Here is a 27,056-nt window from a genome sequence, read left to right as displayed (position 1 = left end):
AAAGGGAATGAAAGACAGATTTCTTTTACCAAGCAGGACCACTTCCACGTAATTTCTCACGCTGTTGTATTTCTTTATTCATTCAAGAATACACGGATGACAAAATTATACACTGTAACTCACTGGAAAGCCACAGAGAGCCAGAAATAAGTTCTAGGCTTAAACAAATCTTCTCCTTTCAGCTGCTCAAAAAAAAAAAAAAATAAAAAAGGTCTATTATTAAATAACAGTGATTTAATAATAATAATTAAAAGATTTCCAGTGGGATTACTTTTTTAAAAAAAATCAGTCACCTAGCCTAGCTCCAGCTCTTTGCAAGTGGTTCCTGTAGAGCTGTAGAGAGAGCAAGGCACACCTGGGGTAGGGGAGGGTAACCCATCCTCGTCACTTAGGGATTTGGTCAAGATCATTCTTTTCTGGTGCTTTTCCCACTGCCTAAAGACAAGACCCTAGACCATCTTGGACTGCACGCTAACACCACTTGTGAAAAGCATTTGAGAATGAGAATTGGGAATGGAAAGTAAAATAAGAAATTTATTAGACAGCATCCACAACATGGCAAAAGAAACTCATGACTGATATTAAATAGTCATTTCACAATTGGTTGAATAGGTAATACTGTTATGTTAAAAAAAACCTAAAACATTTATAGGAAAAGGTAAACATTATATGCATTGAAGAAAAATATTTACAGATGTGATTATTATATTCCCATCAATGACAATCGTTGGGTAGCTGTACATAATTTAAATTGCCAAATAACTGTGCTATGTTAAGCAATAACATTCATCAAGTACATTGCTGATTTTTCTAGCCCAATTTAACACTCACTCACGCTTAGATAAATAGATCAACCTTGGCTGACCAATGGATGATAGTTTCTGTTCTAACAACCTTCCCAGTGAGTACACACCTCTGCCAGACTTTACATTATACTCCCAAGCAGAAGTTCAGCTATCAGAATTGATAACATTAGTGCTGACACAAGCTATTTGTGGGTTAAGTGACGATGGCAGGTGAAAATTAATGGTGCTCTGCAATAGATTTATTTCCCAGAGAATCCCACTCACTGTAGAGCAATCCCTCTTTAGCTTTATCACATAAAAGACTTACTCAACCGTGAACCCACAGAAACAGCATAGGAGTCAAGCATGCCAACAGAAATCAGCTATAGCAAAAACACTGTATTATCTGGGTGTTGTCAAACACCTGGATTTAAGGCATCAATGGTAATAATCAAAGCCTGCTGGAGGCCCACTAAATTCTCCCCGTTCCCTAGACAGTAACCAGTGCAAATCCAAGTTCATTGTTCAGAGGTGTTTCAAACACTGTAGACTCGCATCTTCCCTGACAGCAAAGAGACACTGGTCACTCAAGCACCCGATACCTCATCCCCAACAAAACTGCCTTCCTGAGACACCTACCTGCCCTCTAAAATCTCCTCTTGGAGATCCCTTCACTTTCAGGACCCTCAGATCATTACTCACACTATAGGAATAATGTGTGTCAGGATATCAGGTGTTATCATGAAGAACAGAAAAGTATAATTAACAGATTAAATAGGTTCTGCACAGAAATAATGCCCTATTTTCCTAGCTGTAAAGAGGTAGATTTTTTTTAATAACTAAAAAAGAAATATATATCAATATAGCTAGAGAGATTTTGGGATCTAAGTAATATTTATTTAGACTGGGATATGAAAGTACCAGCTTTCAAAGATTTGAGGGGAGCCAGGAGGATTACTAAAAACTTCAGGCACACTGTTGGAGAAATTAAGAGAATTCATATAAGTTTAATCAGGATTTGCCATACTAATGTTTGCTATATAAATAATTCAAGTTTGAAAAATATGCCACAAATTTGCATTCTGTTTCCCTGAAATAAGACAACATAGCATTTGAACCTCATACTTCTTCCCTTGTTGTAGTATTGCTGTAGCTATGACCATAAGACCATAAGCTAAGACCATAAGCTAATAATATGCATTTAGAAGGATAACCAAAACTAGTAATATTTCAAAATCATATTTTTTTCCTCCAACTCCCCATGGAAGGCATTTAATTTTGTAAAGTTATAAAAGAACACTATATTGCACGTCTGCAAAAAACAAAGCATTAAATTTATTCAAGATTTCTTCAAAGAATATAAATAGGTTTTAATTTCTCAAACATACATGAAATGAACACAGTCAGTTAGACTGTGTAGCAGTACAAACTACCAGTAACTGTGACACAAATTATTCCATCAACCCTTTTCAATCATTCTAACCAAGAGGGATCTCTGATGAAGAACCACAACATAATTATATTTTGCATACAATTACCAAATCAAATGGAACTGCACTGGAGACAGAACAGCTGTAACACAGGAAAACAGTGATCAACTGATTCAATAAACTGCATTTGTCATTCTCAATTTGTTTTACCATTTGGATTTTAATTACAAATCAAGCACCTAATCTAAGATGAAACCAGATAAATTCACTTTATGCCAGGTATGCGTTTCCAGAAAACAATCAATCTAACATTTTAGAAAAAGGAAGAAAAAGGTTTTCTTCTAGCTCATCACAATTGGTCAGTCACCCAGGTAAGCAGTTCCAGTGCTGGCACAATACACAGTGGAATTCTCTGGTGTCGTGCACAAGGGGAATGTCCTGACCCAGAGGAACCTCAAGGGGAGCCAAGAGAGCCACCACGAGCCTGCAGCTTGCATGACAGCAGTTGATGGGACCTGCGTGGGCCAGGAGCACCAGCGGCCAGGCCCCCCTACATGTATTAAAAAAAAAGCCCTTAGGGTGCATTAGTGACCATGAGTGCTGCCAACAAGAAGGGCAAACAAGACACAGCACATCAGCAAGGGCATGGTGGGGCAGTTTGTGTGGAAGGGTGTGCAGGAGGGGCGCTGAAGCCCTGCCAGCTTGACCAAGGAGCAATGAATTCACCTGGCAGAGAGCCATGGCCTCTCTGAGCTCTGCACCCACTACGGTTGACACAGGTGCCCAAAGTGAGTTCTGGTCAGAATAAACTGCCAGTGTCAGGCTGTAGGCTGTTCCCAGCTCTTGCGCCAGTATGGGACAGCAGCAGTGAGCATACCTGTGGGAAGTGTGTCCAGATAGAGGAACTGCTCCACTTAGTGATGGAGCTCTGGGAGGAGGAGAGTAGGTTTAGGAGTATTGGGGAGAGTGAGTGAGAGATAAACTACTAGAATTGCCTTCCCTGAGACACTGCCAACAGCCAGACAGGATGCATGGTAATGGAGGATTCCCTGTCTCTCCTGCTGCCTGAACAAAGTGACTTAAGGGACTGGGGGAAATGGCAACAAGTTATTGCTCAGTGCAGCAGGTACATCTACTTTGTGACTACCCCAGCTGCTCACGTGCCTGTGAATAGTAATAGGCTCTGCAAGTGGAACCAAACAATGACGACAGCAATGGTTCATCTAGCATGGAGATGCCACCAAGGTTAAGTCAGCTTATTTAAAAAGACACTTTAGGGACATGGTTTAGTGGTGGACTCAGCAGTGTTAGGTTAACAGTTGGACTCGATGATCTTAAAGGACTTTTCTAACCTAAAGGATACGAAGATTCTCTTACTGTTTTGTATAAATATGAGGAAGCCACTGAGAAAATAAATACTATCAAAATAAAATAGCTGTGCAGAGCTGTACGTGAGAGCTACGTAATGTAAGAGGCATTTGATTTAGAATTTAAGAGCTAAAAACTATTGGTATTATTGCATTTTTATTGTTCCTTGACAGCTAACCATTTACTCAGATAATACATGCTACAAGCACACAATCCTACCATAATATCATATGCAGTAAAGTTTAGTAATTGAAAATAAAAATCCACTATATAATTGAAGGCTACATTAGTCAGGCAATGCAGGCTGAATAAATTATTGTAGTAGATACCAGGATACAGCATTTCCTGTTTTCTCAGATACTCAAGCTACTGCTATCTCAACAAGAGATCAATTCATTACCCAAACAGTCTCAAGGTATTAATTTGTCTAACCCAAAACCAGATGGTCTGTCAAATAAGGTGATTTCTAAAACTGTGCCATGTTGTGTCTGGTTCTGTCATGCTTTCCCTATAGCATGTGCTTTGCTTACTGTTGCTCTAAGACACAAGTCATGGTAAGTCTTGTCATGATACTTTTAAGAAAACTGACTCGTGTCACCAACTATTAAAGAGCCAAAGCCAGATCAGAAATCTTGCTGCAGGACAAAGTTCTTCCTTGTTACAAATTTCCACTGAAAACCAGAAAAATTCGACAACAGTTCAATAGCATCTGCATGGAGCTCACTTATTTCTGGTGAATTAAAATAGCTGTATCTCCTATAAAGTTGCTTAGATGTACCTCTCTTATATTGGATTGCTCCTGATCATAAATCTAAGAAGCCCTATAGTTATTTAAAGTCATACTTTGACCCAGTGGTGCTATTTCTTTTTTGATGTCATACTGACTGCCTGCAATCCTGCCTACTGCTATTTTGCTTTTGGACAGATTCCACATCATGTATGAAAGAAAATATATTTGGACCGTATCAGTCTAATTTGTACCTCCTGGGACAGCTAGGTTACCTCATATCCTTGAATACACTTTCTGAGTTACATTCTCAAATCAGAGAGAAAAAAAAATGACATTTGACATTTTTTACAAAATGCTTTAGGAAATTAAATATACATGTATGTATAAACACACATGTATATAATGTAAAGAAATGGTATAATAATTACACATCTTATTCTGCGAAACCATTTCTTAGACTCATTTGGCCAAAGCAATGAGTGAACTTGGTTTATCATAAAGCAGCACAACTTGGGTTTTACTGTGTTCAAAACCTAATTTTGACAAGGTCTTTCCATCAGGGAGCATTGCGCTGTCCAGACCAGAGGGCATCTTCATGCAGTGCTTCGAAGCTAAAATCCCAACAGCCTTACAGGAAAGCACAGGAGCAATTTAATGTATATCACTTGAATAGCTGCATTATAAAGCTCCTGAAGTTAACAAGGATATATATTGCTTTTTGGTTCACATTACATTATTAGTTGCTCACTTACAGAAACAAAAAAAATCCCAAACTGCTAACATCTGCACTTTCAATCACTTTCACTCAATCACCAACGTAATCAACTGCATGGACATTTGGCACCTTCAACTCAAGTACCTGTCTGGACTGTCGTGATATTGAAAATATAATAGATTTTAAAATTAGCTTACACTCAATTCTTTTTCCAGCACTGGACAACACAGTAGCTGCCTTTTAGCTATAACTTTTATATAGCTGCACAAAGAAAACACACAGCAGTTGCCATCAATAATTTGTCTGAAATACATACTGCTTCATCTCCTTGTTGGAGCTGATAGACCGCATGGAAGATCTACATGATAATGATGAGAAATGCAGCAATCAGTATAACTTTTATTCTGATAATGATATATAGTTCATAAAGATGACAAATAGCTTTCATATACTGATACAGCCCCAAGAACCTAATATTATAACCTTGCTGTCACACTGGTGTCTTGGGTAAACAGATTTCCAAAATATCTATGATATATCAACCAGTACAAAACCACTTATTTCTCTTTGTACTTTATATTCAACTCAATTCACTTTTATACAAATTATAATAATTTCTACCCAAAGTCTTCAACACAGAGCTGAGATATGCCCGTTTTGTTATGCAACAAAAGATAACTTAAAAAACCTGTTGAGTGTTGACATACAAGTTTTAATTTCATTGTGTCAACAGCAACAAACACTATTACTTTTCTACATTAACTGTTTCCATGTTGTTAATTTGTTTATTATAAAAAAAAAAAGCAACAAAACAAAACAAACAACCTTAATGTTCTAGATTACTGCTCTGTATTTAGTAGCTATCAGGCAGAATTTGAATTTCCAGACCTCGCAAAATTCAGCTTTGTGAGTAAGCCAAACCCAGGACAGAATCCAGCTCCTGATTCAAGGGGTACAGTGATTGTCCCCTCCCATACGTGAGCTTTACTTTTTTTCCCTGTGACCATCCAGTTTCAGATGCATATCTCTGAAAAGTAAGCCAAGGAAACTGGCTTGCAAATAGTATTTGTACTGATTACAGATCTGGTTTACAGGACAGGTAGCTTAGCCATGCAGACCGTAAGCAGTGAAGTGTAAAAAAGAAAGAAAACAGATAATTTCTACAGTAGGGGCTGTAGTGTCCAGAGACAACAAAATTAATGACTGTACTGGTGCATGACTGGATGCTTAATACATCTATGTAGCCACTATCTCAATGTAACTCTCACACACACGAAATCAAGCCAACCAGAGTCACTCATTTAAGATCAAAGTTTTCCTGGTGAGAGACAACAGTTTGAAGTGAATTCTTTACATAGACAATATTACAGAAAACCAAGAAAAGCTTAGTTAATAAATCTATCTAGCCATATTTCAAGACCTCCTCAGCCATATTTCAAGACCTCCTCTGGTCAACACACTCAGATCACAGAGGAGGTCCTCAGACATGACCGACTGTTTCTGCTTCGGCTATGAAAAATTCAGCTGCTGAAAGCCTAACAGAAACAAAGCTTTTTTGCTTCTCCTTGTCTTTTAGTCTTTTCTCTACAAGCAGCAGCAGAATGGAGGTGAAATAGCAACCTACTGTAACATGAGTGAATCACAGACATCTTAAACAGATGGGGTGTAAGTACTTCAACAGTTATCTCAAGTAGCTCCTATTAGGTCAAAACATTTTTTTGCTGTTCTCAGGTACAAATAAACAAACACACTGACTCCGTGAACAAAAGAAGCCACTGGAACAGTCTGACCTGCTGTGCAATGTATCAGAGACCATCTCCGTAGCACTCCAAGCCCCATTTGTGAATCAAAAGGAGTACACTGCTTTTAGCTTTGCTGCATTTCTGGAAGAGCCCAAGAGATCTTGATGAATTTAATGAGTACACTTCAAGGATGTCTGAGCACCTAATTCCCTAAATTGCTTCAGCAATCTTAGCCTTAATTCCAAATGAAATCTTGTAAGTTACAAGAATCCACAACACTGCTTGGTAAATTGTTTCAATGTGTAGTTACTTCTGCTTAAAAACGCACAATTTGCTTGAATTTCTAGGTTTAACTTCCATGTACTGGATCTTTTTTTTTTTTTTTTGTCATCACTTGCGAGTCTCAGAAGTTCAGTATTTTGTTGCCTTCCACAGTGAGAAAATTGTTTTCCAAGACCCCCCACCCCCGAACACTGATCCAAGCTGGCCAGGTTTCTTTAGTCTCACTTGAATCTATCCTGTGGTGTCTCCGAAAGTCTCTCCAGTTTTCAAGAGCTTTTAAAAATGTGAGTACCTTAATAAAGTATGTCCTGGAGTGGCCATATTTGGAATAGAAAGCTGTAAGCCCAACTAGTGGACCTGGCACCTGTAGAATCCTGTTACACTGGTAACATGCCATGCTCTCAAATTTCAGACTTTTCTCCCGGTTCTTGAAACCTTCCCTATTTCCAGGATTTTCAAAATATGAATTTTAGTTGTTGAAAGAACTTCCTAGTGAGCTCATAAGACGGGCAAATTATTTCATTGTGCTGATTTTATAACACTGAAATATTTCTTCCCACTTTTAAAATAACAACAATATGATGAGTATTTGCAGGAAGTTTCTAGCCTACTTAGATTTCAATGTGCTCAGATAAATTCATGCTTTAAGAGCAAAGACAATTTAGAAAGCTTCAATAAAATACATGATTATACATTTTGTTCTTGATGAATGGGACTTTGTTAAACCATTTTCCTTGGCTTTTTCTCTTTGATCTTGGAAACAGTCACTGCACCCAACCATGACTGTGGTGTCTCTTGAGCATTCAAGTCCTGAATACCAGAATTCCTTGGTGTGTCCCCACTGTGACCCACTGCTATCCTGCTCCTTCTTCAGAACATTAGCCAGCTTTTTAAACTGTGCCTACAGCATGTAGAAAGAAGCAAGAAGAGCTGACAGGAAAGGGCAACAAACCAAAAGATAAGTAGAAATTATACAATAGACATTATAGAGATTGCAGAAACAATTTAAAGTAATAACCATATGGCAGAAAGAGTTTCATATAGAGTAAGGCTTCCAGAAGAACATAATTTTGTATTACCCAATGAGTTGGAAGAGGTTACTAATGTACCTTCACCAGACTTTCACTATTCTATAAGGACAAATGTATCTTCCTATTTTGTACAGTGCAGGTTCCATCTTTGCAACACTGAACTTAAAAGAGCACCCATATCAGATTTTTATGATATTACTGCTTTAGTTGTTATAAACAGATAAAAATATAAAGATAGACTATATAAGGATAGATGTGCTTCCTATACTCTTTCCAGTGTTAGGATAAATGCGGGCCCCTTATTCCATGAAACCATCAGGAGATGGTATCATTGTGCCTATGCCTGCTTATTATGTGCAATGCAAACATAAGAAAGACATCTCTCCCTGCATTAGCAGCCTAAAACCAATGCCAGTTCCACAGATCAGTTTGTTTTTAAGATAGGTGAATTATTTCAGGGATATGATTTTATACCATGGGAATAAATAGGATTTCCCACTGTGCTCAGTTTGAAATTTTTTGCTCGAAGATAATGATGGGAATACAAGAAATACTCCCTTTCTCAGTGTTAATGGTGTTACTACTTTTGTCCTACCATGAAATCTTCTTATAGGCATCCACTTCCAGTAGCGTGCACTTACAGAAATTGCCATGCTGGGTGAATTCAAAGACCCATTAAGCCACTGTCACAAACAATAGTGGCAATAGATGCCTAAAGAAAAGTATAAAAAACCATAAGAAAGTTGAATAATTCTGGTATTCCCTGAGCTAGAGATGACCTCTTCTTAGGCCTGAGAGACCTTACAAGAATGTTACGTATTTCTTATATTAATGTCCCCTGTCCTCAGGGTTCCCACTCAACAGTCATGCACGCACAAGCAAGTTTATTTTGGCTGTGACTTTCACTATAAGAAAGTCACAAAGAAAGGCATTTTAAAATTAAACAACCATTTAGCATTCCCATTTAATCCCATTTAATTAGGATTAGTTTAAATAGGAAGAGAAGGTGTAATTAATAACGAAGGACTAGATGCTAAGTATTTAGCATCACTTCCTTACCTATCCTTCTACAACCTCATACTTACCAAAGCAAAAGGAGGTGGGCTGGGAAGCACCCTTCAAGTTACTATCTCTCTCTTTTCCTGAGACTGTTTCTCTGAGTTTACCAACCTGCTTACTTTCTTGGTTAAATAAAATGAAATTGAAAAAAAAATTAAAATAAATAAACCATAATGATTTAAAAATTGGATAGAATATTCTGTTTTGGTACCTTGAAATACTTTATACAAAATCATAAATAGGCACATTTCGTTACTACTTTCTGATAAAATCTTGTAGGTGCAATGTAATTATGCCTTAAATATAGTGTAATAAAATAATTGATCTGAAGTTTACAAAATTTCTCTTTCTACAGAAGTTCAGGTCAGAACTTCTGTAAAAGTTCTGACCTGTAGAACTTCTACAGAAGGCTGTAGGAAACAGCCTTCTGGCACTCTAGGACAATTTCCTTTACCAATTTCACATCTTCCACAAAGCCAAACAAGCAAAAAAATCAATATGGATGGTGAAGGAAGAACGACCACATCTTCTTCTAGAATTCAGCCAATAAATATCTGGATTATATCAACTGTCAAAACGCAGGAGATCAAAGGTACATTCTGAAATAAATTTTGATACAAAATTGATCGTAGCTGTGAGGAATTGTTATCTGTTTCTGCTACATGTGATGAAGTGATTTTTTGTTTTAGATTGATAGAGGAAAAAATGATGGCCTTAGCTGTACTGAATACCAACCTTCCTGTTTATTTTGTTCTTTTTTGCTCCCAGTTACATATTAAACTCACGTAAGCAAATTCATCACTATCTTTTTTTACTCAAAGATAAGCCTCTATAGTTTCTAGCTATTAATGATTATTTCCTTATTTATCAGTAGAAAGGAAACTTTTGATACAATATTTTACTCCACATCTCAGTACGTCTCTCTGAAGTTTTTGATATTTTGTCCACCTACATACTACAACTCCGTTTTCCCTTAGGCCTGCACAGATGGTGACTTTTCAGAGTTGTAACATTACTGTTGTCACTACGGCACTCAAATCTAAGGAATGTCCAGAAGTAATTTCAGCATCCAAGCTCATCCCAAAACATTATGGATATTCCCTGGACTTCCAATTTGCCACTGGATGCAAAAATGCATTTAGCTCTTTACATCTCATCAGGTTGATGCTGACATATTGTTGCTTGAAAGAGTTATCCCTATCTTTTATTTTGAACTCGATTTTCCCGTAAGTAGAGAAGGAAGTAGAATATATAAAATATATTTTTACTTGAAACTTCTTTTTTTTTTTTTTTAATCTAATAGACAATTCACTTGTATATTTCACTGCCATTTTAGTTTCTTCTCCCTGTTTATAGGTTTTGTATACCCAATCAGGGAATTAGCATTCAAACTCTAACATAAAGTCTTGCCTTTTAAAAAAAGTTTAAAAAAACCCAAGCAAGTCATGATTAGTTTTCAGTTAGCACCTGGAAGCTGGTTTTTTTTTTAATATTTGATCACACTACTTTTGTCTCATCTAAGCTTTTGTGCCTTTTCAGTGTACTTTACCGGAGGCAATACTTCTAATTTTTCTCATTACAGTTACCTTCACCCCAGCATTATTAGTAAAATACCTTACACTTCCTCTCGTACTGCATCAAAGATCATTGTATCTTTTAACTGATAATTTGTTCTCTGTGTCTTGTGTTTTTTCTCTCTAAGGAACAATATTTTGAAGAGTCTGAGACTGCTGCCTCATTAGACCACACAAAAGCATTCACCATCCTATTTCCCTATCCTATTTCTCCACTAAGACAGGGAGACCACAAGGTTTAAATTTCTTTCATTCTCCCTCCAGAGAATAAATTATATTCCTTTTGTTTGGCCTCATTAAAGATCTATTTCTTCTGTGTCCCTAACACATTTCATATAGATTCTCCTTATCTGACTTTTTCAAAGTGTAGTAATCTTCTCCCTGCTAATAAACATGTCTTGATTTAATGGCATATTGGAGTTCCATCAGCATGTCCCTTAAACGAAATTCACAAGACATACATTCCTTATGAAAACAAATGGACCGCACCCTGTTCTTTCTAATAAGTGTATCATTAATCGAAATACCTTCTTCAGTAACATAATGTTTTCTTTTGTATTCTTCATCAAGAGATTTCTTACGGCCCTACTTCACATTTTTGCATCAAGCAAAAAGTCCCCTTTACAGGAAGGGCAATAAACTAATAGGAAGTCCAACAGAAACCGTGTACTTTCATTTTGTCCATTCAAATTATTTTTAAAAGTATGATTTTTTTTTTGTAGTTTTAACAGTGAATTTACAATTAAAAAAAAACAACAAAACACCTCCTTCTGCATCGTTCAATACAATCCTCTATATTGAAAGAATTCTCTGACACCTCTTCTCCCAACACTCAGTGAAAAAAGTCTCTATTTATTTTGCCTGCAAGTGGTGGTGCCTTTGCTTCTTGCGAGTAAGCAGAGGGTTGCTCTATTAGGACTGTCTGTGTCAATATATATATACAAATACCCTATTTGAAATCTTAAGTACCCTATCCAAAACTGGGTAGATCAACTCAATAGGTGGACTCTATGAAGCACCCTAAGAAGGGTCAAATTTAATAATATAATTACATCACAAATTTATTTCTTAATCCTTAAAAAAAGGAAACCACCAATACCCAGTTGAACTTTGAGTAAAATTATAGGCAAAAAATTATACATGAGATTGTTGTTGGAAAGAATCTCTTGTGATGTGTGTGAACTGGCAACATGCATTTTGGTATTTCTTAAATTGTGCAGAGATGACTGCAAAGCCTTAATAGCATTCTTACTATATCATTCTTAACTTCTTTGACTCTTCTAAAAGACACATCCCCAGATCCAGGTGAATAAAATAGCCAAAGTTAAGTGCAGCTGTAAGAAACTGAATGCTGGGAATGCTGGATATTGTTGTTTTACCCAAACCACAAAGAACTGAGGCGATAGATTTTTTTTGAGAACAAAAGCACACAATAATTGAAATAAATGTATGTAAGTGATAGGTAAATGTATTACTGTGAAAAAGAAACACATGCTAGTTTCAAGTCCTATTCTGCAAAGAAAATGCACCACTTTTTTTAATGTGTATGCAACTTGGAAATATATACTTGCAATGTATAAGGATATATATGTATGCTATATAAGTAATATATGGATTCCTGTATACATATATATATGTTACATATCATAAATCATCATAGATACAGTTTTATGGCTATGGAAATGTTGCAGCAGCATTGGCATTTTCTCTTCTGCTAGTATGTTTTCTATAATAAAAAGCAATTGTTATTGCTGGATAATTACATAACATCCTTATTGTAAGAAATTAAATTTTTGAGTTATCCATGAATATATTTTACATAAAAGAGAAAACAATTAATAAAGATCACTCATGAGTGATACAAAGATTTTTCCAGAGATGTAAAACATTTAATTCAATATCTTAAACTTACACACATGGAAATTTACAAGTTGAAGTACAGTACCATACCTAACTAATCCTGATATACTAATTTTGTAATGAACATATTAATTTAACTTTATAACTAAATTGCTTGTTAGTGAACTACAAAGAGTTGAATATGGCATACTTCTAAGAATTACGTTTAAAATCATATTAAATAATAAGCAGCATGACCACCATTTAAAAAAGAAATATAAATTGAAAATACTTTCCCTGTTCCTAAAGCAGTTCTATTTAAGTCTGTCATGTGGTAACAAAGAAACAGAATATGGAACTGTTGATTTTAATTTGTCTCGATATGATTAACTTTGTGAAAAACCTGTAATTCACTATACATAGATATTTCGCCACATCAATTTGTGTTCAAGAGGCCAGAGCTACTCTAGGTTATGGTCAGTTTATATTCAGTATGTGCACCAAGTCAGTAAGGTCATGCCTTTTTTGCAATTCTTAGTGCAAAAAAAAAAAAAAAAAATGTGGATGCTGTGGAAAAGAAGTTGTTTCCCTACCAGAGCTTCTCCAAGTCATTTCAATGTTGCTTCTATCTTTTTGTCATTTTTGTCTCTGATCTCTCTTATTTCTATAATCTTTCAGGCCAAATCAGTCCTCTGCTCTCATATTGTCTACACTTGCTCCGTACCTATGGCACATCTAGCCATATGAGGATCTACTCAACATTTAAGTTTCTGTGCTACATTTTTATGTTCATGTCAGACTCACAATGTTAAAAGGAACCTGATATTAACACTGTCTGCAGCCTGCAGACCTAGATAAATACAAAGATGAGTTGTTGCATGTATGATTTTCTAAGCCAAAATAGTAAGTGATCAGGCTACCTTCATTTGCATTAGAGCAGCTCAGAATTTGCAATCATCTGGCTTCCTACCTATTATAAGTAAATCCAGAAAAAAAATGAATGACAGTGATGCAGAGACAGATCAAGGAGAACAATCAGAGAATAAGAAGAAAGGACTCACCTCCTTTAGTCAGTTTTCCATTTTAGATGTTTCAGTAGTTAAAGTGGGAAGAGGGTTTTTTTGCACACTCTTTAATTCAGATGTCAGTTCCAATATTGGATGCTTGACTGTTCTGAAATGTAATGAAAGTGTAGCAGTTAAAACTACTAGCCTGAAACAAGGAAAATTTATTAACATGGCAAGCTACTATTTATTAATTAAAAATCACAGCAATATTGATTGATAGTCTTTATATCAATGGTCCATGGCAAAATTTTCACATGGTACCACGCTCTCTTCCCTGCAAGAAAAAAAGGACAAAATCCCCAAATATTTAGATTGAATAACATTGCATTTATGGCGCCATCTCACGTTTTGCTCCCCCTGCACAACACAGAAACAGTTTGTCAGTTCTTTTACAAAAAGATATGTAGACTAGACTAGTTACATGTGATTGCCTCAGTAAATCTACTGACTCTCTGCAAGCTCACCTCTCCACCAGTCTCACCATCCTACAACCTTTTCTCACACTACATAAGCACCATACAGTCCTGCTGCCTCTGGCAAAGCAACTGGGAATGGTGATAAACTTGACCCACCACCCAGATGTATACATGGTGCTTCCCCACCAGCATTCAATTGCTGATGGACAAAATTGCAATGGCAAATCACTGCACATTTAAATATATGAATTTTTAAAATTATACAAACTGAAAATAGTTATTTCCAAGTAATTTTCTTTCTGTGTTAAGGAAAATGATATATATGTTTCTCCCTTTTAGTTCTCCAGTACTACTTACTGAGACTAATGAAAACAAATGGCTTTCCTCTGCGCTCTGTATTTGAGCTGTATGAGTCATCTCACTATTTCAAGTTTTGTTTCTTACCACTTAAAGGTCTAGCCTATTTTATTCTGGATTTTTTTCCCTGTTTTTATGTTTGGGGCTTTTTTTAACCCTCGTGAACAATTCATAAGTACAAGACAGAACAAGTGCAAATATTTTTTCTTGTAAATGCAGTTAACAGCTCCAATCAAACTTTCCCTGAAAAGTATTAAAAGAGAGGAAAAGGCATATGGCTAAGAGCTTTGATACTAGCCTCAGATTATACTGAAGTACAATCAGTACAATAACTTGTTTGATGCGTTAAAAATTCCTACATTATTTCACAGCCTTGACGTTTATTCAAAGAAACACCTTTACACAGACCACAGCTAACTATTGGGCACTAGTTGTCAGAAATTGCAAGTAAAAATGTTCAGAGCAAAAATAGCCTTATTGCAAAAATTACAAACCCATGTTTATAAAGGCAGAAGAGAACCCAATCAGAGTCTGATGTCTCACTTCCCATAGGCTAGAAAACTTTAACTCCTTTGGAAACGGGATGCACATTTTAGTAAAGCATCAAGCTTTGGATTGAAGTTTTTCCAACTAACCACTAAGAGGACAGGAACAGCCTCCATACACAAGGCAGGTTTATTTCTGGGAATTTCTTAACCTCAGAAGCAGTCAAATTCATGAAGCTGCAGCCTGCCTTATGTTATCATCTTTTCATTTACTATAAGACCTGTTTCCAACATGAACTAAATTCTGACATTCAGAGTCTCTGGAATCAGTGTCAGAATAGAAACACCTTCCACTAGTACTGAAATTACAGTACTTTGTGCATAGCTGGCATTGACGGCTGACTCTTCCCTGAGGTATATAACCACCCCTGAGGTATATATTCTTAAGTCTAAAACTAACTTTCGAATTCTTTCTGTACAGTTGGTCTTTAAATCACTTTTCTGTCTTGGTTGTGCAGGTTTTTCTGTCAGAAGAGGGAGAAGTGTAAGTTTAAAGCTGGAAATGTGATGGTAAAACCATCAGACAGGTGGTGGGAACAAGAGAGAGATGCAGAACCAGAAATTACTTTTAAATAATTTCAGAAATGCACAGATTTCCAGTTGACAGAATGTCTTTTGAGAGAGGCCTTCATTTGATTACTATATTGACTACATCATAACTATTTCAGATTTTCCTTGGGAGTATAAAATCGATAGATTACACTTAATGGTATCACGTAAACTGGATTGATTTGTTTATACAAGATTCTGTTAGGAAGCTTTCAAAGATAAATCTCTGAAGGATCAAACTGGACAGGTCGTTAAGCAGAGCCTTCAGTTGTAAGGACTTCTGTGAACCAAACTGAAGCTCCCAACTTAGAAGATTTGCTCGAAAACTTTGCAAAAGTTGGGCTCAAACAGGTTTCTCTTTGCTGACACCATTCACTTTAACAAGAGAAATTTTAACTTGTTGTTTAGTGATGACAGAGACACTGAGGCCAGGCAATGTAAAGGTATCACCTTCATTGCACAAGTGTTAAGCACACTGTAAACCACTGCCTAAAATGTAAAAGGGGAAACAAAATTTGACAGGAACTTTCTGCAAACATATATTATAAATTTATATAATACAGCTTTGAGGGACAGTCATGGATTAGTGTGCTTTATGCTCTGTACTACACAGGGCACTATCCAAATCAACAGCCCAAAAGCAGTATTGGTTTAACACTTTTAAAATTTGCTCGTTTCTTCATTCCTTTTGCTTTTGGTCCTTCTTACTCATGAATGCCCATGCATGCTAGCCTTCTCTGACCACTTTTTCTATTTTTTATTTAATCAGAGAGATACAATCAGAAAAACACAGAAGAGGAAGATGATGATGGAAGGTACAGAATGATTTCTGCCTGAGGGACAAATGAACAGGGCAAGAGTCTTTGGTTCATGAAAGGGAGAACATTATGAAAACATGACTGGCATAGACAGGGTTAGCAAAACCATTTTTTTCACTGCCTCATTCTTCCCAATGCAAGAACTAGAGGACATCAAATGAAGCTGGTTAAGAACCACAGTCATAAAACAGAAGAAAGCAGAACAAATGAACAAAGACAGGTGGCTCTTTCTGCAAAGTGCAGTTGTGCTCTGGAACTCGCTGCCACAGGAGGTCATCAACATCAAACCAGGCCTTCAAGACAAGTCTGGGCAGCTGTGGGAAAGGGTATTAAATCTCCTGAATGTGCCTAACTATAAATGTTCAGAAACATACAGCTCAGAAAGACCCAAAGTTCAAGAAACCTGGAGGCTAAGAGCATTTGTTTGCCATGTTCTTATATTATTTCTTTTGGTCTCTGATGCATGAAACAGGACGTGGGACAAAAGGACTTTTGACCTTGACACTGAAGCAATTTTTATGATCTTTTTATGGTACAACCAACAAGTAGTGCACATTCACATCCCCATCTGGCATTCAGGAAAAGGAGGGCAATTAAATAGAAGGTAGAGAGGATTCAAGTGTTGCTTTTTTAGACTGATACATTTACAACACTTTGACATTTAGGTGAAGTACAGAAGTACAAACTGTAGGGTATCTGGTCCCTTTGATTAGTTTCAGACTGTTGCTTTTTATGAAATAAGATGACATTAGGACTTTTCTCTCAACAGACTGACCTGAAACTGCTTCACAGCCAGTACTCATGAACACAGCAGGAGTCAGACTTATCTTAAACCCCCAGTTTCTGGTTCAGTTTTAGCACAGAACAGTGACTCAAATTACCCAGGTTTTGTATGGCAAGTCATTTACAAAAAGCAGAGTCTCTAAACCCATCTTTTAGGTGAGAAATAGTAACTTACTAGCCACCATGTGTTTCTAGATGGATATGGTCAGAAAGACACCTGGAAAGACTGTGAAGAACAGGAACAAAGAATAATCTGGAACAGGTGCCCAGACAGGCTGTGGCATCCCCCTCTGGGGAGATACTGAACACGCAGTTGAACAAGACTGAGACTTGTTCAAGTCTCATCTTGTATTCAGCAACTTGATGTAATTTTAACATTAGCCCTGCTTCAGCAAGGCTTTAACTAGATGACCACCTCCAATTCCTTCCTACATTTCTGTAATTCTAAGAAACAGACTCTAATCACGTCTGTACCACTCCTGCACAGAACACCAATTCACATCATGAGCATTATCATTAAACTAAATTTCAGTGCAAAAGTGAAAGGCAAGTGTTTTATTACTTAGTAAGCCACTGGATTTCTCTTCTACATGATGCATTTTTACACATCTCTGGTTCTGCCATCCTGCAGATTTTTAAATTAGCAAAGATACAGTGTAAACGAGATGAATCAAATTTTTATCTTTTTTTTTTTCCCCATGTTTGTGTTTCCTCCCTTTCCCCCACCATATTTTTATTAAGTAAAAGTAACTCTTAGTGAAAGTGCATGACTATCCATTTTTCTGTAAGCAAGTATTAGGACATGACCTATTTTAACGGCTCAAGCCTGATTCATTAGAAATACATACTTAGAGGGGCTTTATATTTAGTGCACCCTTTCTATGAAGGTGCCTAGGGGAGCAAACAACAGATAACCTCAGATGTTCAGAAGAGGTCTCTTTCAGAATATGACTTAGTGCATCATAAGTCACTGTCCTTAAGCACTGGGCAGGAACCTGATGTATTTGCTACCCAAATTATAGCAAAATAGTCACAATTACAGAAATGAGGACTACCTAGTAACTACTGGCAAATGAACTTCTAAAAATTTAATTAGACCCATACTGGTGTAGTAGTAATGGGAATACCATAAAGCTTAGCAATGAGCACAAAACTATACCCTCTCCTATAAAGCCAGGACTGCAATATTACACATGCTTATTCCACCTCATTTGTAAAATTAACAGCCTCCCTCAGACAATTAAAAATCATGCTGAGTACTGAGCCACAGTAAATTACAAATATGATTAATAATAAAAAAGCCCAAGTCCCTACTTAAATACACTGCCAATTCAGCTAATCCAGGCACAGCAAATATTAATGCAATACTTCAATGTCTACAGCTCAGCCGATCTACAGTAATAATATCACATTAAGATTTTGCCTATAGAGCAAACTGCTTATTTTCCCCAAGACAACTGGAGTACCAAGTTACCGATAATAAGCTGCTCATACCTTCCATCATCCTGCTGGGAAAGGCAGGAAGAGAAGACAAGCACTTTTAGCCTGATTGTATTTACAACCTATTAGACAGACATGGTCTTTTGACTACTCTACTCTAAACTGAAAAGAATCCAACCTAAAGCTATTTAATGATAAATTTAAATCAATGCAAATTAAAGGGCCCTGCAAAGTGTGATTTTTAATTATGTTACTTTAAGAAGTCACTAGACAATCACTATTGGCATTCCCTTGTTTCTGCATTCAAATGGGAAGCAATTCATACCTTGAGAAAACCTTCTGATTTCAGTAGCTAGCACACCAATAAGAAAAAGTTTAAAATTCTGGATCAGTAATAACTTCAGATAAATACTATGTGAAGAAATTAAATATGTCTAAAATTATGCTGACAGCACATCACTTGCCAACAATGCACGCTAGTACTGATAGGCACTGGTATATATTTACCAGAGAAAGCTGATAGAGAAAGGATTAAATACAATTTAATTAATTCAAATTTAAACATGTATTTATACCACTATATAGCAGCATGTGAATGGCAGACATTTCACTGTCTCACAGCAGTTGTATTATTTTCAGCCCAACTTCATAAATATTAAATGGTTTTGAAACACAGTTGTAAGTATGTATGTAACATACAGGAAAAATCCCAAGCACAGGCTTTCCTTCAACATTAATACACAGGAGGAATAAAGTATTCCCTCTGAGATGTTCCTGCATCAGCACCAGTGGGAATTTCTGCAGTCTGTTGTAGTTGGAGTTAAATGGTTTTAATTTGCTCTTCATTGTAAGTGAAAGAGTCAGTTATATAAAGCTTTAATATCTCCAAAACTGTTCTGCAATAAGAAGGGGCTACCACAGCTCCTCACCCAAGACTGCCCCACTGAGATTTTTCATGGCATGTGCATGAAGGACTTGGCTCAAAAGAAGGCAGAAAACTAAAATGGACAAATCAAAGGAAAAAAAAAAATCATAAACCCACAGTGTTCTGTATCTACCACCACCCCAAGAAGTCTGTATTTTAAACAGGAATAGTTGCGAAACACAAAACTAAAAACTGTCCTGAAGGGATGAAAGCAAAAAACAAACAAACACACAAACAAACAAAACTGGAAAAAAAAAAAGGAAAGACAGGCAACATGTGTGATTATGCTCACTCCTCACAGATGCTGCATTACTCCTGTCAGTAACTCCTTACTCTGCCTTGTTCATGTCTGGTAGATATGAGTCCTTCCAGCAAGGTGAAACTCTTTTCTTGCACTGACTGGAGGAAGAGTCAAGCAGCTAACCCAAACAGCATTGTGGCCACTGTTCAAAAACAGCAAACAAAGTATGAGAGGTATCTAGACCTAGCACCTAGGCAACTGGACCACATGCAAAATCATCCCACTTTCAACTGTGCCAATGACATGAGCAATGGAAGAAAATATATAAAACAGCCACATGAAATTTGGAGAGCATAGTAACAGCTCAGGTCAGTGAGCATGTCCCTTGTTTCTAAGGAAAGAAACAAGATAGGAAAACTAGCCCACATCTCCCCTTTACATTCAATTCAGAAAGAAAAGGGGGTCAGGGGAGAGATCAGATAGATAGATAGATTAGATAGATAAGCTATTTATTTGCACCATATACAGGGTGGAAATTTCTGCAGTGTAACCACAGAGTCAAGTAAAATGTTATTAAAAACCCCAACTACAATCTTTCTTTCACATACTGTAATACATCCTATGCAATTGATGCCTAAAATATTTGTTACATCTTAGAAGTGCTTGTAACACAACTAATAATTTTTAAAAACCCATGTACCTCAAGTTACGTTTCCACAAATGTATAATGATCCTTTCCAAATTATGCTGCTCTCCATATTCCTCACAAAGCATTTACATTGCAGTAGTTCACCCTCACGTCTGGGAACACGTACAGAAGCAAGTATATCAGTAGCATTGCAGGATTTACTGTGCTTTTAAACCACTCTAAGTTTTGATCCTCCTTTTCCTCAAAAAAGTATGATAAGCAGTAAAAGGTAGGAAATAGAACCCAAGGTGTATTGTTTTTCACAGGACACAGTGAAAAGTAGACAGTTTGAAAGTCCGTCTTCCAGAATATGCATGTGAATTTTAAATATGTCCAGCTCCTGCTTTTATTATATGAAGTCCTACTCCTGGAATCATTGAATTTCTCGTTACTTTGCAATGCCAAAAATCTGTTTTCAGCCTAAATAGCAATCATGAGGCATTTGAGCAGTTTTTGAAACAGAACACGTTAAAAAAACAGCATCCAGCTGTTGCAGGGAGAAATTCTCAATTACACGGTTGAAAATGTGCTGCGTAGTAAAGAACTCTACTCGTGCAGCACAATTAGGAATCTGCAAACGGGGGTACTTTGATAATCTAGTCATATCCTCCTCCTCCCCCTCCCCCCAAAAGGTTACATTTCCAGAAACACCAGTCAGTCAATTTAACAGACCATCATTCAAAACATTTAAGAGCACTTCTATTTCTCTTTACCTTTTCCTGGTGAAAAAATGTCCTCTTCTCTTTCAATATGGTCCATGTTATTCCACATTTGCTTCAAAGCCAAAGCTAAACATCACTTTGGATAAGTGACAGAGGCTATCACTGCAAATTTTCATGATTAAAACATCTGGCTAGGTAATGATTTTCTCATACATTGTGCAAGATTTTTCGCTCAGTCATCATCCATTTGCTGTACTTAAACTAAGGCCTTCAAACTTGCCAAACACAACTCTGGATATTAAACTGAATGGGAAAAAAAGAGCTGTCAACAGAAAATTCATTATGTTTCCATAGTGCTACACCAGGTGGTAAAAGTTTACTCCTGCATGAATCCCCACCAAACTGAGTAAACGTCTCAGTTAATGAAGGCACAGTAGGGATCATGTGTTATGTCCTGCACAAATAAACATTCCTCTTTTGGCAGAGAAATTGAAGTTTTGGGGTTCTTTTTCCCCACCTCAGCAAATGAAAATTACAGTATGAAAGTTTTATTAGTGTCGTGGACAATTAGCTATAAATTAGGGTCTGTTTACCTGTCTTTTAAAGAAAATAACAATATTTCCATGTTGACCCTAGCAAAGATTTTTCTTTTTATTTTGTGCTAATAAGCAAGATGCATCAAGGAGTCATAAATGTGGCACCACAGTCACAGGATTTTGATACTGGCCTACTTCTGCTCACACTGTCTGCCAATATTTCTGTTGATTTGAATGGGAAATTGAAGAAATCACCTCATTAGGAAAACGTTTTATATGTATTTCTTGATTGTAGACTTCAAAGCATACCAGTATGCAAGAAAATTGCACAAAGAGAGTATACAACTCCTGTAACTGCATGTTGGTTTTGCTTAATTAGTTTATTAACTGCTTGATTAACTAGTTTGTGCAGTACTTAGGAAATGTAAAACAGTAATAAGTGCTAATTAATCATTTATGTAACGTTCAACTACAGCTGCAAATTGTACAAACATAACAAAAAGATATGAACTACATAACGGTGAAGAAAGAAGCCTACATTGCTGGTGAACTTAATCGGGAAAAACAGAACTGTAAAGCAGTCATAGGCAGCAAACAGTAGGCTAGAGATGCAAAATGCCTGCTTCAGGGGGAATGACAGAAGCAAAAAATGAGGTGAATAAATGATGCTAAAAGCGCTGCCCAACTGTTTCTATTAAGGAGAACATATGGTGGAAAAGAAGCAGAACTGCATGAAAGAAAAAACGATGGTTTCAATGAATTGCAAATAAGAGGTAATAATTTCAACATCCACTGTAACAGAATACTTCTATGTGTTATCATAAGCTCTGGCAGATGCTGTCATAGACCAATTCATGAATCTTTTCATGATCATTTGATGATGCAGCATTTAGTACCGTGAGGTTGGAGGTGGAAAGGTGCTCCTGATAGCACTTTCTGATGACCTAATGAACCTGCTCTAACTGGAATAGCAGTTTCTGCTGTCAGAATGACTTAAGAGTTGAGTGATAAAGGTGAGACAGCATTTATCACTTCTTTCAAGTTCAAAATCATGCATAAATGGATGAAGCAAATGGAACAGAGTACCTAGTGATGGTATAGCAGGATAAACGGTCTAGCAATATGAAACATGCTGAAGAAAGACAGATCTGCTGCTCTAAGAATAAAGTCAATCTTTCTATGAAAACACCCACAAAGAACAAGAAAAAGAAACTTCACACCATGTATGTCAGAAGACAACCACTCCATAGTAGACTTCTAAAAAAACGAAAAGCTAAAGTATCCTGCAAGTGAAAATAAAACCCTTATAAAATACTTCCGCCATGACTGTCAATGCTAAAGTTATGCATGAATAATAATGAGAATTTAAATGTACAGATAGATATTCAAAGGTAGAACGAACTAATGGAATGTGATGAAAAATCAAATGAACATATTCATTATCATAGGTAAGCGTATTCACAGTCTTAAGTACTACTATTATTTCTATTATATCAAATTGTTTCCTTATTATACTAAAGAAAGTTTTAATACAACTTCATGAAGAGGTGGCTTTCTGTTCCTTATTTTTTGATCGGGCTATTTTCTTGAGTCTGCCAGTACATGTAAAACAGCCTACAGAAACCATTCAGTAACACAACATACAACTTCTTTTAATGTGGCTTTAAATATACAGAATGCTGCAAAACCTGATGGATGCATGTCTTAAGAGATAAAGAAGTGAAAAGATATCTTAAGAGATAAAGAAGTGACACCGTTGTTAAATTTGTTAATGCACAAAAAGTCCAGAGTTCATTTGCAATTTTCAATTAATTTGCTCTGACACATTATTAATCCTTTTACATATTATACTTGTATTAGTTTGTGGAATTAGCATTGTTTTCATTACTTACTAAATTCTCTTTGAGATCTAGTGGTTAAGATGAATGTTGTTGGGTACTCTGTATTTTAATGCTGTTTACCCAAATAAGGGGAAGCACCTGGGAATCAGAGTTGTATTATTCTGGAAGGCATTATGAGCATTCTCTTTCCCTGGAGAACCTTAAAGTGAGATGAGGCAGTTTTAACTGAATGGTCATGGAATGTAGGAAAAATAATTTAATAAGTGGAAACTCCTCAGTGGAAGTGCCAGCCCCTCAGCACCAAGTGCTTCAGTGCACTGATCCCATCTTCCTGTGCTTTGATAGTTTCTGAACAAAGATACTACTCATGGCACCCGCAATCCAAACGTCCCAGTCACCATTGTTTGCATTTTTGGTGCTTGCACTTTACTGACAAAAGCTACATACTTCCCATGTTATGATGACAATCAAGTCATATTTGGTAAGCCATGAACATGTAAGACTGGGTAAATCTTGCCACGCTGGCAGAATAGAGGCCCACCCCAGACTCAGGCTGCTAACAGGAGACATGCACTTCATTAGTGTCCCTCCTTTCCTCCCAGATGTCACCTCCAAACTTGGGATACATCAGAACCTGCCTTATGCTGACATTACAAGTTTCTGCTGAAATGATGAATCAAGAAGAGAGCTGACGTTGACTCCAGGAGCCATTCTTCGCCTGGCATATCTAAGCCCCCTTAAAATACTGAGCATGCAAGGCTTAGTAGACCATCCATGGATCATATTTTGAGCATAAGGAAAATACTCGTTGGATGGTAGCTCACTGTAGCATTCCTAGGTAAATGCAGCTAAGCATTACTTCTAAAAGCTTCTGGGATTATTTTTTTTGTGTGTTTCAATATCCTTTCAGAAGATAATAACACTACACAGCAAAAGACTTATCTCCAGTTTCTTCATACTTTAAAGCTCCATTTTATTCAAGTTGGCACCTTTTTGCAGTTATTGCAAGTTTTGTAAATAGACTGTTATTGCGTATGTGAATGCCTTAGTGAAAGGGAAAAAAAAGGTTTTGTTTTGATTTTTTAATTTTTTTTCCTACCTTCTGGAAAAAGTCCGCAGTCAACAGATCTTTTGCCTTGTTAGCTGAACACAACCACCCACATGTATCAAAAGTTGACCATGTGGGACATGAACTGATCACCTTACGCACAAAGTAACATACAAATTGCTCATCACATCATGCATTTTTGTGCCCCTGCACAAAGAAAAAAAAGAGTCGGTATAGATTTTTCTACTAAGTTTGCACAGGAACAGCTGATTTTTGTGTCTCTGGGCTTGCAAATCTCATAGAAGTCCCACAGAACTCAGAAAACACCCCTGACACATGAATCGTCAGGGCATGCTACAAAAAATGTATTATTTATGCTTGTAATAACATGTTGGATGTTATGTGGTGCATGATCCACAGTCCTAATGAAGACTTTCAGTACTGACAGTACCCTAAGTATAGCCATCTTGGTTTTGATAGAGCACTTGGTAAATTTTGCACTAACAGCAAATGACAACCTTTAGATGGGAAACTGCTCCCAAAACGTTGTTTCTTCAGATGACTCTTGCTTTTTTCAATTTTTTAAATATTTAACAAATTACTGTGCCAGAGAAGTCAAGCTGACATGATAAAATTCCTTTCAACAAATTCTCTGAATGAGTACAGGGTTTTTTCTAGTTTCATTTTCCCAACCATGCAAACACACTCCCTACCTGTCTAGAAAAATTCTATTTGGAACTTCCTTATTTCTGATTTTTCAGGTTAAACACATTTCTCTAAATGCTATTTAAAGTGTAGTAATATTCATTCAATAACATATTCAAAGGTGGATAATTCAGAGATTTTTTTTAACATGAGCTCTTGAGGAAGTTATTAATAAATGTTCTGGGAAAATATGTAATAAATGCCTCTGGCACCATCTCCGTATAATGTTGGCTGAATGTTTAAACATGTTCACTTTGTTCTTTTGCTGTCTGCACTGTTGATTTGTAACACTGGCTTCTGTCCGCTCTGTCTGCTAGATTACCGATGACAACATTGGATCAGAGATGCTTTCATTCTAGGTTAGTGAATACAAAATACCAGAACAATATAACGCTTAAGTGCTCCATCACTTGAATAACTTTCTGTTATAGCAGCCACTTGTAATACAAACTTCAAATGCATGTGCTTGCTTGCATTTGGGAAATACATTCCTCAAAAAACTATGACTGTCTAGGTATTTAGCAGCTGACTGTCATGCAGAATCCATCACTGCATGATAGTTTTCACTTAAATATGATGGCACTCAAAACTTCTCACAATATGGCATATTATAGACATGGCTTCAGCAGAATGACTGTCCATTCATAAAACCTAGCCTGTGATTTGCAAAGAAATCTTCAGATGGGAGGAGCCTTCATTTAAACTGACATAGACTTCTCCATTGAAGTTCCTCTTACAGAAAGCCAAACACAAAGTGATGACTCACGTGTAAAGACTCGAAGAAACAAAAGGTTCTTGTGAAAACTCCTATCACTACACTGCATGCTGAATGAATTATACTGAACTAGTAATTGGGGCTCTTCAGCCTGGAGAAGAGAAGGCTGCATGGAGATCTCATAGTAGCCTTCCAGTATCTGAAGGGGACCTACAAGGATGCCAGAGAGGGACTCTTCCTTAGGGACTGCAGTGATAGGACAAAGGTCAATGGGTTCAAACTTAATCGGGGGAGATTTAGGCTGGATATAAGGAAGAAATTCTTTACTGTGAGAGTGGTAAGGCACTGGAACAGGATGCCCAAGCAAGTTGTGAGTGCTCCATCCCTGGCAGCATTCAAGGACATGTTGGACAGGGCTCTGAGCAACCTGGTCAAGTGAAAGGCACCCCTGCCCATAGCAGGTGGGTTGGAACAAGGTGATCTTAAGGTCCTTTCCAATTCTAACCATTCTGTGATTCCATGATTCTACTTCATGTGGTACTTAAAAATGCTGTGGCAGCATTATAACTGAAAGGTTTCCCTAAAAGAAGACAATACTTGCTATTTAAAATGTTACCAGGAAATCAAACCTTCAAGGAAAAAAAGCCTTGATTTTGCATGCAACTGCAATGAATTCTGTTTTTCTGTTCAAGAAACAAGTATGATTTAATGTTTTTCTAGTTTCTTAGAGTTTTTCTGAGTAGCTTGTGGCGGTAAAGTTGTGAGCCGATTTCGATGTTGCAACCAGAATGAGTCACAGCTGAAGATTTTTAATGCACTTCTTGTATAAGACAAGGATGTGTCATGACATCACTGTGTATAATTTGCATGCATTATATGTCACTTTTGTAATGAAATAGCTACTACAATTGCACAAACTTGGTAAAACAGAATTTCACCAAATGACTTCACCGTGATTTGCTTTCACCTTAGTGTACCCTAGTACCATATCTTCAAAGATATCAAAGCCAAGAAAGTTAAAGATGATCCATGTCACAGAACTGCTACCATGTACCTTGCAGTAGGAAGATGATTTACCTCAGTTCCCAAAAGTCCAGCTAAGGTAACACATGAAACTGAACTACTGATGACAGCCAATCTGCCCCATTTATGCAAGCTGTTATCT

General features: G+C 36.8%; 1 protein-coding gene across 1 annotated transcript in view; it reads right to left on the bottom strand.

Annotated features, from left to right (window-relative positions):
* DLGAP1 (DLG associated protein 1) overlaps positions 1-27,056 on the bottom strand; it is a 326,853-nt gene that overhangs the window by 243,848 nt on the left and 55,949 nt on the right. The window contains exon 2 of the mRNA XM_065668051.1: positions 13,617-13,728. The gene's annotated coding sequence lies outside the window, so the exon portion shown is untranslated. The remainder of the gene's footprint in view (positions 1-13,616; positions 13,729-27,056) is intronic.

This window comes from Lathamus discolor, chromosome 2, assembly GCF_037157495.1.
Source record: "Lathamus discolor isolate bLatDis1 chromosome 2, bLatDis1.hap1, whole genome shotgun sequence".
In the NCBI taxonomy this organism is placed as follows: Eukaryota; Metazoa; Chordata; class Aves; order Psittaciformes; family Psittacidae; genus Lathamus; species Lathamus discolor.
This window is presented reverse-complemented; position numbering and strand designations above follow the sequence as displayed.